Here is a 13,082-nt window from a genome sequence, read left to right on the forward strand (position 1 = left end):
AGCCGACTGGGGAGCCGGCCTATGGGGCAAATTCCTCAATGAGGGCCGCGATACTCTATTACAGCTCCCAGACCACCAGATGACCTCCTACGACCATATGAAAGCGGCCCTCCTCACCCGCTATGGCCTCACGCCCGAGATGTACCGTCAGAGGTTCCGAGACTGCACACGCATTCCAGGTACAACTTGGGTGGACTATGTAACGTACTTTAGCCGAGCCTTCGAAGGCTGGATCAGAGGGAACAACGTCACGACCTACGAGCAGCTGTTCAATCTGATGGTATGGGAGCATCTGTCCAACAATTGCTTCATTGAACTACGCCAACACCTCCTCGACAGCAAGTTAACCGATCCCCGGCAGCTCGCAGCCGAAGCTGACCGGTGGGAGATCACCAGAGTGGGCCGGAATGGGTCCTACGAGCAGAACAGGAACAACAATGGTCACTACCGACCCAGAGGAGGAGGAGGGGGCCAAGGACGAGGAAGAGACAATACTCCGGCCGCCCCCGCTACCAGCACCACCCCCCCGGCCAACCGGGGCAGCACCCCGGCGCGACCGGGATACAGAGCCAATGTTACATGTCACCGATGCCAACGAGTCGGCCACTATGCAAACGACCCAAGCTGCCCGCAGTATCAGAGTCCAAGACCCCGCCAGGTGGCCGCCGCGGCACTAGGGGAAGAACAGATCTCCGAGGAACAAGAAACAGGCGAGCAAGAGTATCAAGAGTGGGAGCCAGCCGCCATGACTCTCGCGTGCTTAGGGGGAAGAGACATGGTCCCGCGGGTCCCCCTACCCGCTAACACCCAGAAGTACAGCCAATGGGTGAGCATCAATGGACAACGGGCCGAAGCCCTTCGAGACACCGGGGCCAGTGTGACAGCCGTCCGCTGTCATCTGGTGACCCCAGAACAATATCTACCGAACGTTCTCTGCCCTGTGCGATCAGCCGACAACTCGGAAAGTCTGTGTCGGATGGCCTGCGTCCCCTTTGAGTGGGGAGGGGTCTCCGGCATGTTGAAGGTAACGGTCCGAGACGACGCCCCCGTGGAATGCCTCCTCGGAAATGACCTGGAAAGCTCCCCGTGGGCAGCCGTGGAGCGAAAAGAACACTTGGGGATGTTGGGCGTCCCAGACTGGGCGTGCGTCACCACCCGGTCCATGGCCGCCCGTGCCAACCATCACCCGGAAGAACCAGAATGGCCGGCGCCACCGCCTCCGGTCGCCCCCGCCGAGACCCCCGACCATGGCATCCCCCTCGAACTTGCTCAACCTTCCGACCTCGCTAATCTTGATCAGTGGGCTCAAGAAGGGGGACCCACACAAGAACAATTTCGTCAGGAACAGAAGACCTGTCCCTCCCTTGAGGGACTCCGACAACAAGCGCTCGCCCAAAGCGCCGGGGATACCTCCGGAACTCATTGGGTCTACTGGGACAATGATCTATTGTACAGCGAGCAACGAATCGCCGAGCTGGGGGCCAACCGAGTACTAGTGGTGCCCCTCCGCTTTAGAGACTTCCTGCTAAACCTGGCCCACGATGCCCCCCTGGCAGGGCACCTGGGACAGGATAAAACCTACAGCCGCCTAGTGACCCACTTCTTCTGGCCCAAAATGAGAAACGATGTGCACCAGCATTGCCGATCTTGCCCCACGTGCCAAGCCAGTGGGAAGAGCGGCCGCAAATTAAAGGCCCCCCTGCAACCCTTTCCAGTAGTCACAACCCCATTTGAGAGAGTCGGGATAGACATTGTGGGACCCCTGGACCCGCGTACAAGACAAGGCCATCGCTTCATCCTGGTACTAGTGGACCACGCCACCCGCTACCCTGAGGCTATTCCTCTCCGGACCGTGACAGCCCCAGTGGTCGGCCGGGCCCTGATGGGGATCTTCTCCCGTGTGGGGTTCCCCCGAGAAGTCGTCAGTGACAGAGGCACGAACTTTATTTCTAAATATATGAAGTCCCTCTGGCAACAGTGTGGGGTCACCTACCGCTTCACGACCCCCTATCACCCCCAAGGAAACGGACTTGTTGAGCGGTTCAATCGCACGCTAAAAGGGATGATCGGGGGATTGGAAGAGCCCCTCCGTCGCCAGTGGGACGTGCTGCTGCCGTGCCTCCTCTTCGCCTACCGGGAGGTCCCACAGAAGTCCCTAGGCTTCAGCCCCTTCGAGCTGCTCTATGGGCACCCAGTACGGGGGCCACTCAGCCTGATCAAAGAAGGCTGGGAGATGCCTCCGGCCAAGAGTCCTCCAGATGTCTTCCGGTACCTCCTCACCCTCCGCAACCAGTCCCGGCGGTTCAGAGACCTAGCAAAAGCCAACCTAGAGGCCAGTCAAGAGGACATGAAGAAATGGTATGACCAGAACGCCTCATCCATTGAATTCGAGCCGGGGCAACAGGTCTGGGTAATGTCCCCCACAGAACCGTGCGCTCTCCAAGACAAATGGACGGGACCCTTCAAGGTAATCGAGCGCAAGGGTCCTGCCACCTATCTGATCGATATGGAGTCCGCCCGGAATCCGCTCCGAGTCCTCCACACCAACAGACTGAAACCCCACTTTGCACGAACAGAACTCAGCCTCTTGATGGCCACAGACAATGGGGTTGAAGACGACTCCGAGCCTCTCCCTGACCTCTTGCGGACCCAGGAGCAAGACGGCTCCGTGGATGGGGTCCGACTCTCGGAGACCCTCACCAGAGAACAACGGCAAGAGTGCCAAGCCCTCCTATCACGGTTCGCCAGTCTGTTCTCCCTCACTCCGGGTGTCACTTCCTGGTGTGTGCACGATGTGGACACCGGAGACAGCCCTCCTATCCGCCACCGGGCCTACCGCGTACCTGATCGGGTACGGGCCTGCATCCAGGCGGAAGTAGCTAAGATGCTCACGCTCGGGGTCATCGAGCCCTCAGACAGTCCATGGGCCAGCCCGGTCGTACTGGTCCCCAAAGCAGCCGCCCCCGGGACCACACCAGAACTCCGGTTCTGTGTCGACTACCGGGGCCTGAATGAAGTCACCAGAACGGACGCACACCCCATCCCCCGGGCAGATGAACTGGTCGACCGAATGGGCGCTGCCCGCTACCTCAGCATCTTCGACCTGACGGCAGGTTATTGGCAGATCGGCCTCACACCCCGAGCACAAGAACGCTCTGCCTTCTCCACCCCCGATGGCCACTATCACTTTACGGTCATGCCCTTCGGCATGAAGAATGCCCCAGCGACGTTCCAACGGCTCGTCAATCAGGTCCTGGCGGGGCTCGAAGAGTTCAGCGCCGCCTACCTGGACGACATCGCTGTGTACAGCCACCATTGGACCGAGCACCTCCACCACCTCCAAGCAGTGCTGCAAGCCCTTCAGCGAGCTGGCCTCACGATCAAGGCCAGCAAATGCCAAATTGGACAAGGGTCGGTGACCTACCTCGGACACCAGGTGGGAAGCGGCCTAGTGGCCCCCCTACAGCTGAAAATTGCCGCCATCCAGAACTGGCAACCCCCTATCACTCAAACTGAGGTGCGAGCCTTCCTGGGCCTCACGGGCTACTACCGAAGGTTCGTGAAAGACTATGGTACCATCGTGGGGCCTCTCACCGAACTCACGTCAAAAAATCAGCCCAAGAAGGTGAACTGGACCCCAGAGTGTCAAGCGGCATTCGAACAGTTAAAGGCCGCCATGTGTTCCGCTCCTGTGCTCCAGGCCCCAGACTACAGACGGGAGTTCGTCGTCCAGACGGACGCCTCCGACCAGGGCATTGGGGCGGTCCTGTCCCAAGTGAACACCGAAGGCCTCGATCAACCGGTGGCCTTCATCAGCCGGAGACTCCTACCCCGGGAACAACGCTGGAGCACCATAGAGAGGGAAGCCTTCGCTGTAGTATGGGCCCTCAAGAAGCTCCGGCCCTACCTTTTTGGCACCCACTTTCGGGTGCAGACTGACCACCGACCCCTGCAGTGGTTGATGCATATGCGGGGGGAAAACCCAAAATTGCTACGCTGGTCCATCTCCTTACAAGGTATGGACTTCACAGTCGAACACCGGCCTGGGTCCGACCACGCCAACGCCGATGGCCTGTCCCGGTTTTTCCGCCTCGACGAAGAGAGTCCCCAAGAGGATGGGTAACTCTCCCCGCCTTCAGCTGGGGGGGACGCATGTTGGACAGGCCACATGACGGGCCGCTCTCCCCCGGCTCGACCAGGCCCGAGCCCAGTCACGCAAGCACCACACACCACCATTGCACGCCCTACGTCCCCTCAGGGACCCCTGCCCTCGAACATGATAACCTCGTGGGTCCGATCCACTGCCGGCCCATGCACCCAGCCGGGCCGCCATCTTGGACACCTCGCCACGAGGCCGCCTGGCCCCCGATCGACCTCAACCCTGGGCCTAGCCCAGCCTCAGACAATCCGGCACCACCCTCCACCCAGGAGGTGAGCGGGCTACTTGGCAAGTCAATGGGAGAAAGAGGTGCCGATGGCTCTCCCCCCGCCCAGTGCCGCTCGCCCCTCGCCTCCCCGGGCGCTGGCTCCACCCCCCTGCTGGGTGTCTGGACTCCCTCATCCCGGACCTCCCGACCTCCAAGTGCGAGGGTCCGGACATCAAAGCACGCCAGCCCTATAACTGGGGCAGCTCCAGAGCAGGAAGTCAGTTGTATCTTGGAGTCGAGAGACGTAAGAGGAACTCATCCTGGACGGACTACTGGCGCTGCCGTAGCTCTGTCCTGTGCACCATCGTCCTGCCTGTTGGCGCTGCCACAGCCGTCGTAACCTTCATTCTTCACCGTCGTCCGGATCTGCTGGCGAGGCCGCGGACCGTTGTAACCATCATCTTCATCGGGACCTGCTTGGCTTCTCCACGGCCCGTCGACCATCCTTCATCCATCTCGGGACCTGCTTGGCTCCTCCACGGCCCGATCAGCAACCACGCCGAGCTCGAGGATTGAGAGCTATTTAACTCATTGGTAACTAAGACTGTCCCGCTACCCTTTCTCCTCAACCAGAGATCAGAACCGAGGGGACCCTTGAGTCCAGACCTCCTTGTATCATAGCGACGTAACCTAAGAATTGCATATAAAGTCTCGTTAACCTTCAATCTTGTGTGGTGTCCGTCTGTGGGGGGGAAGTTACTTACCTGTACAGTCGTTGGAGACGGCTCTCCCTGGAGACCTCTCCCCGTAATCTCGGCCGACCCTCCCGGTCCGTCTAACAAACACATTCATCAATAAATGGTTGTCAGTTCTACAACACGAGTGCTTACGTGTTTCTGCTGGTTACTTTTCATTATTTCACAATAATTCTTCACGTTTTCTATATAGGGGCCTAAATATGTCACATTCATGTTACTACGTTACAATATTCTAACACTTAGGTTACCACAACATAGATTATATGTGGATGCAACATACACATTTGATTAGAATGCCCCCATAAATGAAAATTTTATTTTGCGCTACATTGTGTCTTTCATGGAACGATTAGTAAAGGTTCAGTTTGCACGTGTTTGGTAATACTCAGAACATTGAGGAAAGCAGGTACATGACAGAAAGTAAAAACTTACTCAAACTTTATTTTCATTGTGAAGCTTGTTGAGGCACCAACCGTCAACATCTCTAGCCATATGAGTGTAAACCTTTGCTTGTAGTGTGTTTGTAGGCAATTTGTTGATGACTGGGTGATAGGTGGTTTGATTGGTGATTCTGTCCTGCGGGGCATGAATGTGATAGGCCCTTGAATGACTGCAGTATGTTGATGGGAGTGTACTGCTGTATTGGATGAGACCCATGGCTGATGGTATGAAAGTCTTGTGTGTGGAGTGTGAATGGTGTGAGAATGGCTCATCAAGTGAATAGTGCCTGGTTGAGAATTTATGACTTACCCTCGGTAGTTTTGGTTTCAATATTTTGATGCTGTGATTAGTATTTGCTCTTTGAATGTAGCACGTCTGGAGGTGCCAAAACTAACATGTGTAAGTGGTGGTTTCACTTCAAAGTTAAGGAACAACCCCTCAATTTTTGAGAACTAAACACCCGAATGTTTGTGGGGGGTGGTGTAGCTTTATTGATCTCACTCACTTTTCCATAGTGCTTTGCAAAACTTGAAAGTGAGAAAATAGCTAAGATCAGTCATTTATTTGAATATTGTGTTTGAAATTTCTGGAATCTGTTGTGATCCACAAATTAACAACTATCTAGTGTTCCCACATGTCTCCACATAAAAAGGCAACCCAATTTTTGTGGGTGAGCCTAGTGCTCACAATAGGAAAGGGCACAAAACGCAACATAGACACATCAAATTGTTCCACTGAAAACTACCCTCTTTTTGCATTGTGGGTAGCTGTGGATTTTGGGGCTTGTCTGTGCAGCCACTTAGAGAAGCTTACCAAATCTGCACATGACTCTGATAGACCTTGGTTTGATCCGTGAAGGACTCTCATTGACCTTGGCTTTATTTCTTCCTATCACGGGCACTGGGCCTTCTCACACAAGAGGGGCATCGTTTTTATCAGGACAAGTGGGGTTCCTGCTGATTCCGGAAGTTTCCATCACAGAAATATTAGAAAAATGGTTGATTTTTGAGTAAGTTTAAGGTCTGCATGATATTGTAGGTAAGAAAATGTTGTGGGATCCACGCAAGGAACACCACCCTAGAATCCTCTGGGTGTCTAGGTTTAAAAAAATGTCTGTGATTGGTAGGTTTCCATGCATGGCGCCGGGCACGGCCCCAAATACCGCAGCTACCTCTAGCGCTAATCTCTCAAGTAGCACTTTAAGGCCTTTTGTGTCATGGTCTCTTGGCCCACCCACACAAGTGGAATACTGTTGTTTTTGGGTGACGTTTGGGAACTCTAGGTGGTAGGACATTTGTGGATCCTCGCAGATTCCTGAATCTTTTTCTGCATAGAAATGTGAGGAAAATGTGTGTTTTTAGCCAAAGTTTGAGCTTTGCAAGGTTTTCAGAGTAAGAAACCCTGGTGAGAGCGAAACGAGTCATGTGATCCTGGACTCTCCTGAGTGTCTATGTTTGATAAATGTGAAGATTTAGAACGTTTCCCTAAATTGCGGATTAGCTAGGGCCCAAAATCTACAGCTAACCAAATTGCACAAAAAAGGGCTGTTTTTCAGTGGAAAGAGTTTGTGTTGCGTTTTGGGCCTTTTCCTGTCACAGAGTCTAGGCCCACCCACACAAGTGCGGTACCATTTGTACTGGGACACTTAGGGGAATGCTGGGTGGTAGGAAATGTGTAACTGCCTGCAGATTCCATAACTGTCCATCACAGGAATATGTAGAAAAGGGGTGTATTTAGTCCAAGTTTGAAGTTTTCAAGGACGTCTTGGTTAAAGCAGCTCATTAGAACCACAGGATTCACACCACCCTGAGTACACCTGGATATTTCGTTTTTAGAAATGTCTGGGTATGGTAGATTTTCTTGAATGAGCTAGGGCTAGAAATCTGCAGCTACCCATATTGTAAAAATAAGCATGGGTTCATCTGGGTAAAATATAATTACGTCAGGTCATGTTTTGGGGTGTATTATATCTAGGGTTCCCGGTGTTATGGTATTTATTTTTTTGCCATTTCCGTATGTATTTATCCATATTTATTTTGGGTTTTGTGGAAAAATTAAGCTGAAATTAGTATATTTCCACATTTATTTAACCGATAAATTTGCACTCATACTTCGAAGTTTTCCAGGTTTCAGTGCTTTGAACACCCGCAGAAAGTAAATCAGTGCACTTTTATGAAAATATCCACATTTCAGCATCAACTGTGCGCCAATCTACTGCTGTTAAAGCTTCTTTACTAAAATTCATTACGTTTTTAACATCCTTATCAATCCACACATCTATTGGCCTGGCAGTCATGGCAGACAGTATTTAAAATTACTCAAAAAGCAAAGCCAATTTCCGTTTTTATCCACATTTAAAAATAAATACAGACAAGAAAATGAATGTTTTCTGTCTGCATTTATCTGTATAAATCAGTAAGAACGGAAAACAGGGAACCTTAATTATATCACAGGTGCTAGGCCCAGCTACTCAAGTGGGGTACTGTTTTTATTGGAAAATGTGTGGAAACACATTATAGTAGAACATTTTTTATTACCAATTGGATTTATTTGCTTTTGTGCCTTCCCAATGTAAGCCAGCATATGAAGACCTTTTGCCTAAAGCCCTCTGAATCACATGCTAGTGTGGGTACCCACAAATTCAGAGATATATAAATAACCACTGCTTCTAAACCCAGTATCAAGTATACATTTCAGAAATGCATAGTTTTTTTTCATATGCATTGTTTACTCTATATATTTTACCCTATGAATTGATCTATACTCGGTGCACGATGAAAAAACATTAGAAGGTGCAGCTCATTTATGGCTCTGGGTACCTCAAGTTCTTGGAGAACCTACAAACTCCATATAACCCTGGACCAGAAGATTCTGGCAGACGTATTGGTGAATTGCTTTTATAAATTGGTTTTCATGACAAGAAGTAAAAGATTAAAACGTTGTCACAAATGGCTGGGGCCCTGGACATCCAGAGGTCAGAAGAAGACCGGAGCAGGGACGAAGCAGCAAGCATAGTAAGTAATGTTTTATGTGCTTTATTTAAAAAAAAAATCTATTTTATGTAAAAACCCACCCACCACCCATTTACCGCCTCCCCACTTGGCACAGTTGCCAGCTGCCACTATTTAGAGGGTCCAAATATTCTGGAGTGAGAGGGTGCTGCGAATGCGATGACCAACATTAATGACCTCTTTGATCTTCTCAGAATATTGTGCCCATGCAGACCACCTGGTGCTCTTCTATGTCTATGATCCTGATTCAGACACTTGTTAACTCCATGGCCCCCTCAATACCCCCAGCTCGGCCTATCACTCTGCCTGGCATACTGCATTAGTAGATGTCCGCTCCCCTCCTCTGTGACGTCAGCTCAGAGAGCTTCCGTAGATACCAGGTCAGTGATGCATGTGTTTGCACACCATGTATGTTTTGTCTGTTACTGTGCTGGCTTCTTGCTTTGCCAGAACGAATGCATTTCTTAATCCATCTTTTTTAGCACACCTGCTGTCATTGTTGCTATGGGTATCTGTGGTTGTACGCCATGCCTCCTATCTGCTAGCACTTGCAATCTGACTCATCACCTGCACTTACACTGTTTACTCTTGCACCACTTTTCTCTTGTCAGTTTCCGTCTCTTTTGCCCAGCATATGCTGGCCTGCGGAAACATTGGCTCGAGCATTATTTCAAGTCCACTGGAACAAATCCGACTGAACAAGCTGGTGTACTTTACGGACCTACACTACACTCTAGTTCTTTTGCTTGTTTGGCTTCCTTGTGTTTTCCTGGGATATATACGAAATACAATCGAAATCTGGAAATCTGTCTTTCACTCAGACTGGTTGGCCAATTATACAGACGAGCTTTTAAGCCTCCGTTTGTATTTTTAATGGTTAATGTATGCCATAGATTGTCACAAAACTGGTTTAACATAAGTAATGCACTTTCAGTGTATTTTGAATGAGTTTATTTTGCTGGGATGTATGTTATTGTTTTATTTAATTTATTATTTTATAAGTGAATTGTAATGATTGGTGCTGTGGGTTAGTTCCGTAAATAAAGCCACGATTTAAAAGACATCGGAAACGCGGCTCAGAGATCTGCAGCGTTGTGTAAATAGCAACCACAACAACAAAATGTGCAGCGCCACATCTGGTACGCGTTGTGTGCTGATGATGGCACTGATCACATTAGGACAAGAAATGTCTGCAATGTGCAATGTTATGCACGATGTAGCCTCATGCTCAATGCAAAGGCGTGCGAGCGGTTATTTCGTGAATTTTGCACTCAAGGCACAATCCTCTTGTACAAATGTGTCCATGCAGGCAACCACTCAAGGATAAAACTTCTATCAACCAATCAAATAATATTTATTCAGAATTATTAAAAGCCATAAAAGCACAGAGTAATACTAGTTCACATTTGCAAAACAACACACGTATATCAAACTTTAAAAAAGGTCTCAAAACGATCAGCAACCACATACATAAAAACAATCAAGATGCGATGAACATCGTACATTACAATGCACCATCCTATTTCTAATCCTCAGTGCACATTGAACAAAGTTTGTAAAGCATCTGAATATGTCATTGTGTGCAGAGGTATAAGGCACAATGATGCGGTGACCCTGCATACTGTGATGAGTCAATGGGTAGTGAACTCCCCACTTAAGCAGCTTCTGCGGGCGCACCCAATGAGCTGGTGTGCCGAGTCCCACCCAAAACTTTAATTGTTTATGAGCCTCTCCTGTCTGCAGGCCTGCTCTTCAGCAATACTGATAGGAAATACCATGCCACAGGGGTGAGGATGGTGGCACAGTGATGGAGAAATTAAAATAAGGAAAAACAAATAGAGGGACCATAAGACAGAAATGTAAGAAAGAAAGGATTAGAGACAGTAGATGGGTTGGCCAACCCAAGAAAGAATGGTAGGAAAAGGATGTGAAAGGATTGTGAAAGGAAATGTAGAAGAAAAGGTTAAGGTAGGATGGAAGGGTGAAAGGATGGATCGATGGAAGGGTGTGTAAGGATGGATCGATGGAAGGGTGAAATGAAGGATCGATGGAAGGGTGAAAGGGTGAAAGGAAGGATCGATGGAAGGGGGAGCGGAAGGATCGATGGAAGGGTGAAAGGATTAATCGATGGAAGGGTGAAAGGAAGGATCATTGGAAGGGTGAAAGGATTGATGAGGGTGAAAGAAAGGATTGATGGAAGGGTGAAAGGAAGGATCGATGGAAGGGTGAAAGGAAGGATCGTTAGAAGGGTGAAAGGAGGATCGATGGAATGGGGAAAGGAAGGATCGATGGAAGGGTGAAAGGATGGATCGATGGAAGGGTGAAAGGAGGATCGATGGAAGGGGGAAAGGAAGGATCGATGGAAGGGTGAAAGGATGGATCGATGGAAGAGCGAAAGGAGGATCGATGGAAGGGTGAAAGGAAGGATCGATGGAAGGGTGAAAGGAAGGATCGTTAGAAGGGGGAAGGAGGATCGATGGAAGGGTGAAAGGATGGATCGATGGAAGGGTGAAAGGAGGATCGATGGAAGGGGGAAAGGAAGGATCGATGGAAGGATGAAAGGATCGATCGATGGTAGGATGAAAGAATGGATCGATGGTATGGTGAAAGGAAGGCTCGATGGAAGGGCGAAAAAAGGATTGATGGAAGGGGGAAAGGAAGGATCGATGGAAGGATGAAAGGATGGATAGATGGAAGGGTGAAAGAAAGGCTTGATGGAAGGGTGAAAGGAGGATCGATGGAAGGAGAAAGGAAGGATCAATGGAAGGGTGAAAGGATGGATCAATGGAAGGGTGAAAGGATGGATCAATGGAAGGGTGAAAGTAAGGATTGTTGGAAGGGTGAAAGGATGGATCAAGGTGAAAGGAAGGATCGATGGAAGGGTGAAAGGAAGGATCGATGGAAGGGTAAAAGGAAGGATCGTTGGAAGGGTGAAAGGAAGGATCGATGAAAGGGTGAAAGTATGGATCGATGGAAGGTTGAAAGGAAGCATCGATAGAAGGGTGAAAGAAGGATCGATGGAAGGGTGAAAGGTTGGATGGAGAGTGATAGGCTCTATAAGGATAGAGGATGAGAATGGACAGATGAGAAGAGTGAAAGGATGGCTACATGAATATATTGATGTATGGATGGATGGTTGAACACACTTCTCCTAGGGAGAGTCAGGTTTGCTTGATTTATTTATTTATTTAGAAGTTTTCTATAGCGCTAACAAGACCCGAAGGTAGCAGAGCGCTCACAGATTTGTCTTGTGCTGAATGGTGGCATTAGCAGGTTTGGTGCGCCCTGGAGTATTGAACTGTGCGTCAGGGACCTGCTTTACGCCCCTGATTTCGAATGGCAGTCACACTATTTACCTTTTGCCAGGTGTGTGTGTCTGTTTTAATGAGGCGCTAGGTTCCCATGCAGGGCCAGCTCGCGCTACTCTGCCTAACCGTAGTACTACTTAAACTGAAACACTAGAGTAGTGTGTGCTCTTCCAATACCATTAACCACTTTTTTACAAATCAAGGGGCTCGCGCTACCCAACGCAACGCTTTTTCAGACCTTTGCTCAAGACTACTACAATATTTCTGATCTTGAAAACAGACCGGCACTGTCTTTTAACTTTTTGGGACTGGTAGCAGTTTTTCACCAGAGCCTGCAGCCGAGCCCGTGCTCCTCCGCGCACACGGTCACGTCCAGGCAGGATGAAAACGCCACAGGTTGTCGAACTTCCTTCCCCCTCCCGCCCACCTTTTCCTTCTTGACGTCTGAAGTGGACTCCGCCTGCTGACAGCGTGTGTTTTTTTCTCCTTTTGCTTCCTCGGTGAGTGAGGTGAGTTTGGAATTGTTCCCAGACGGGCTGAAGGGCCCGGCGGCGGTGCTAAGGAATCCGCCGCGGCGCGCGCAGCCACCGCGCGACCCCGGAGCTGGCGCGAGGCAACGCGCGAGGAGCTGGCTCGAGGCAGCCGCGAGGGAACCGTGGCGGGGCTGTTACCTTTGAAGCGCGAGGAAAGGATCCGGGCAAAACTCTGTATCCTGAAGAGGTTTTCAGGTGGACCAACACCGAGGGCGACGGGTTTCCTTAGTGAGGTGAGTCTTTGTTCTCTGTTAGTTTTGTTTATATTTTTCACATCACTCGATGCGAGTCAGTTAGCTCAGTGGGTTGAACACTTGGTACCAGATGTGTTCGCACCATGGTGCAGGTCTCAGGTTCGAATCAGCCCAGAAGGGGGTTGACTCACCCTTTCAGAAGTATGAGTGAACCGGTTGTCTAAAGGAAAGTCGGCGATTGAAGCGTCTGGGGTTTGCGCTGTGTGCTGAATATGTGTGGATTGGGCACTTCCTTGTAGATTTCTCCTTCTTAACAGAGGCTCTTTCATAACATTCGTCATATGTGAGAGGGTGAAGTCCGGCGCAGGTGAGCGGTGGCCTGGTAGGGTCTCGAGGAGCCACGGGAGAAATGAAATGCTGTGGTAAACGGAGTCTCAGACTCACGTCACTACATGCGGAAGTATCCTTTC

The 13,082-nt window shown here is 50.2% G+C and overlaps 1 protein-coding gene across 2 annotated transcripts in view; it reads left to right on the plus strand.

The window, feature by feature from the left end:
• The first annotated feature begins 12,350 nt into the window (after positions 1-12,350).
• RIN1 (Ras and Rab interactor 1) overlaps positions 12,351-13,082 on the plus strand; it is a 161,910-nt gene continuing 161,178 nt past the window's right edge. The window contains exon 1 of one of the 2 annotated variants that reach the window (XM_086938539.1): positions 12,351-12,651. The gene's annotated coding sequence lies outside the window, so the exon portion shown is untranslated. The remainder of the gene's footprint in view (positions 12,652-13,082) is intronic. The other variant, XM_086938540.1, reaches the window with a different exon arrangement.

Source organism: Lissotriton vulgaris, chromosome 9 (assembly GCF_964263255.1).
Source record: "Lissotriton vulgaris chromosome 9, aLisVul1.2, whole genome shotgun sequence".
Taxonomy (NCBI): Eukaryota; Metazoa; Chordata; class Amphibia; order Caudata; family Salamandridae; genus Lissotriton; species Lissotriton vulgaris.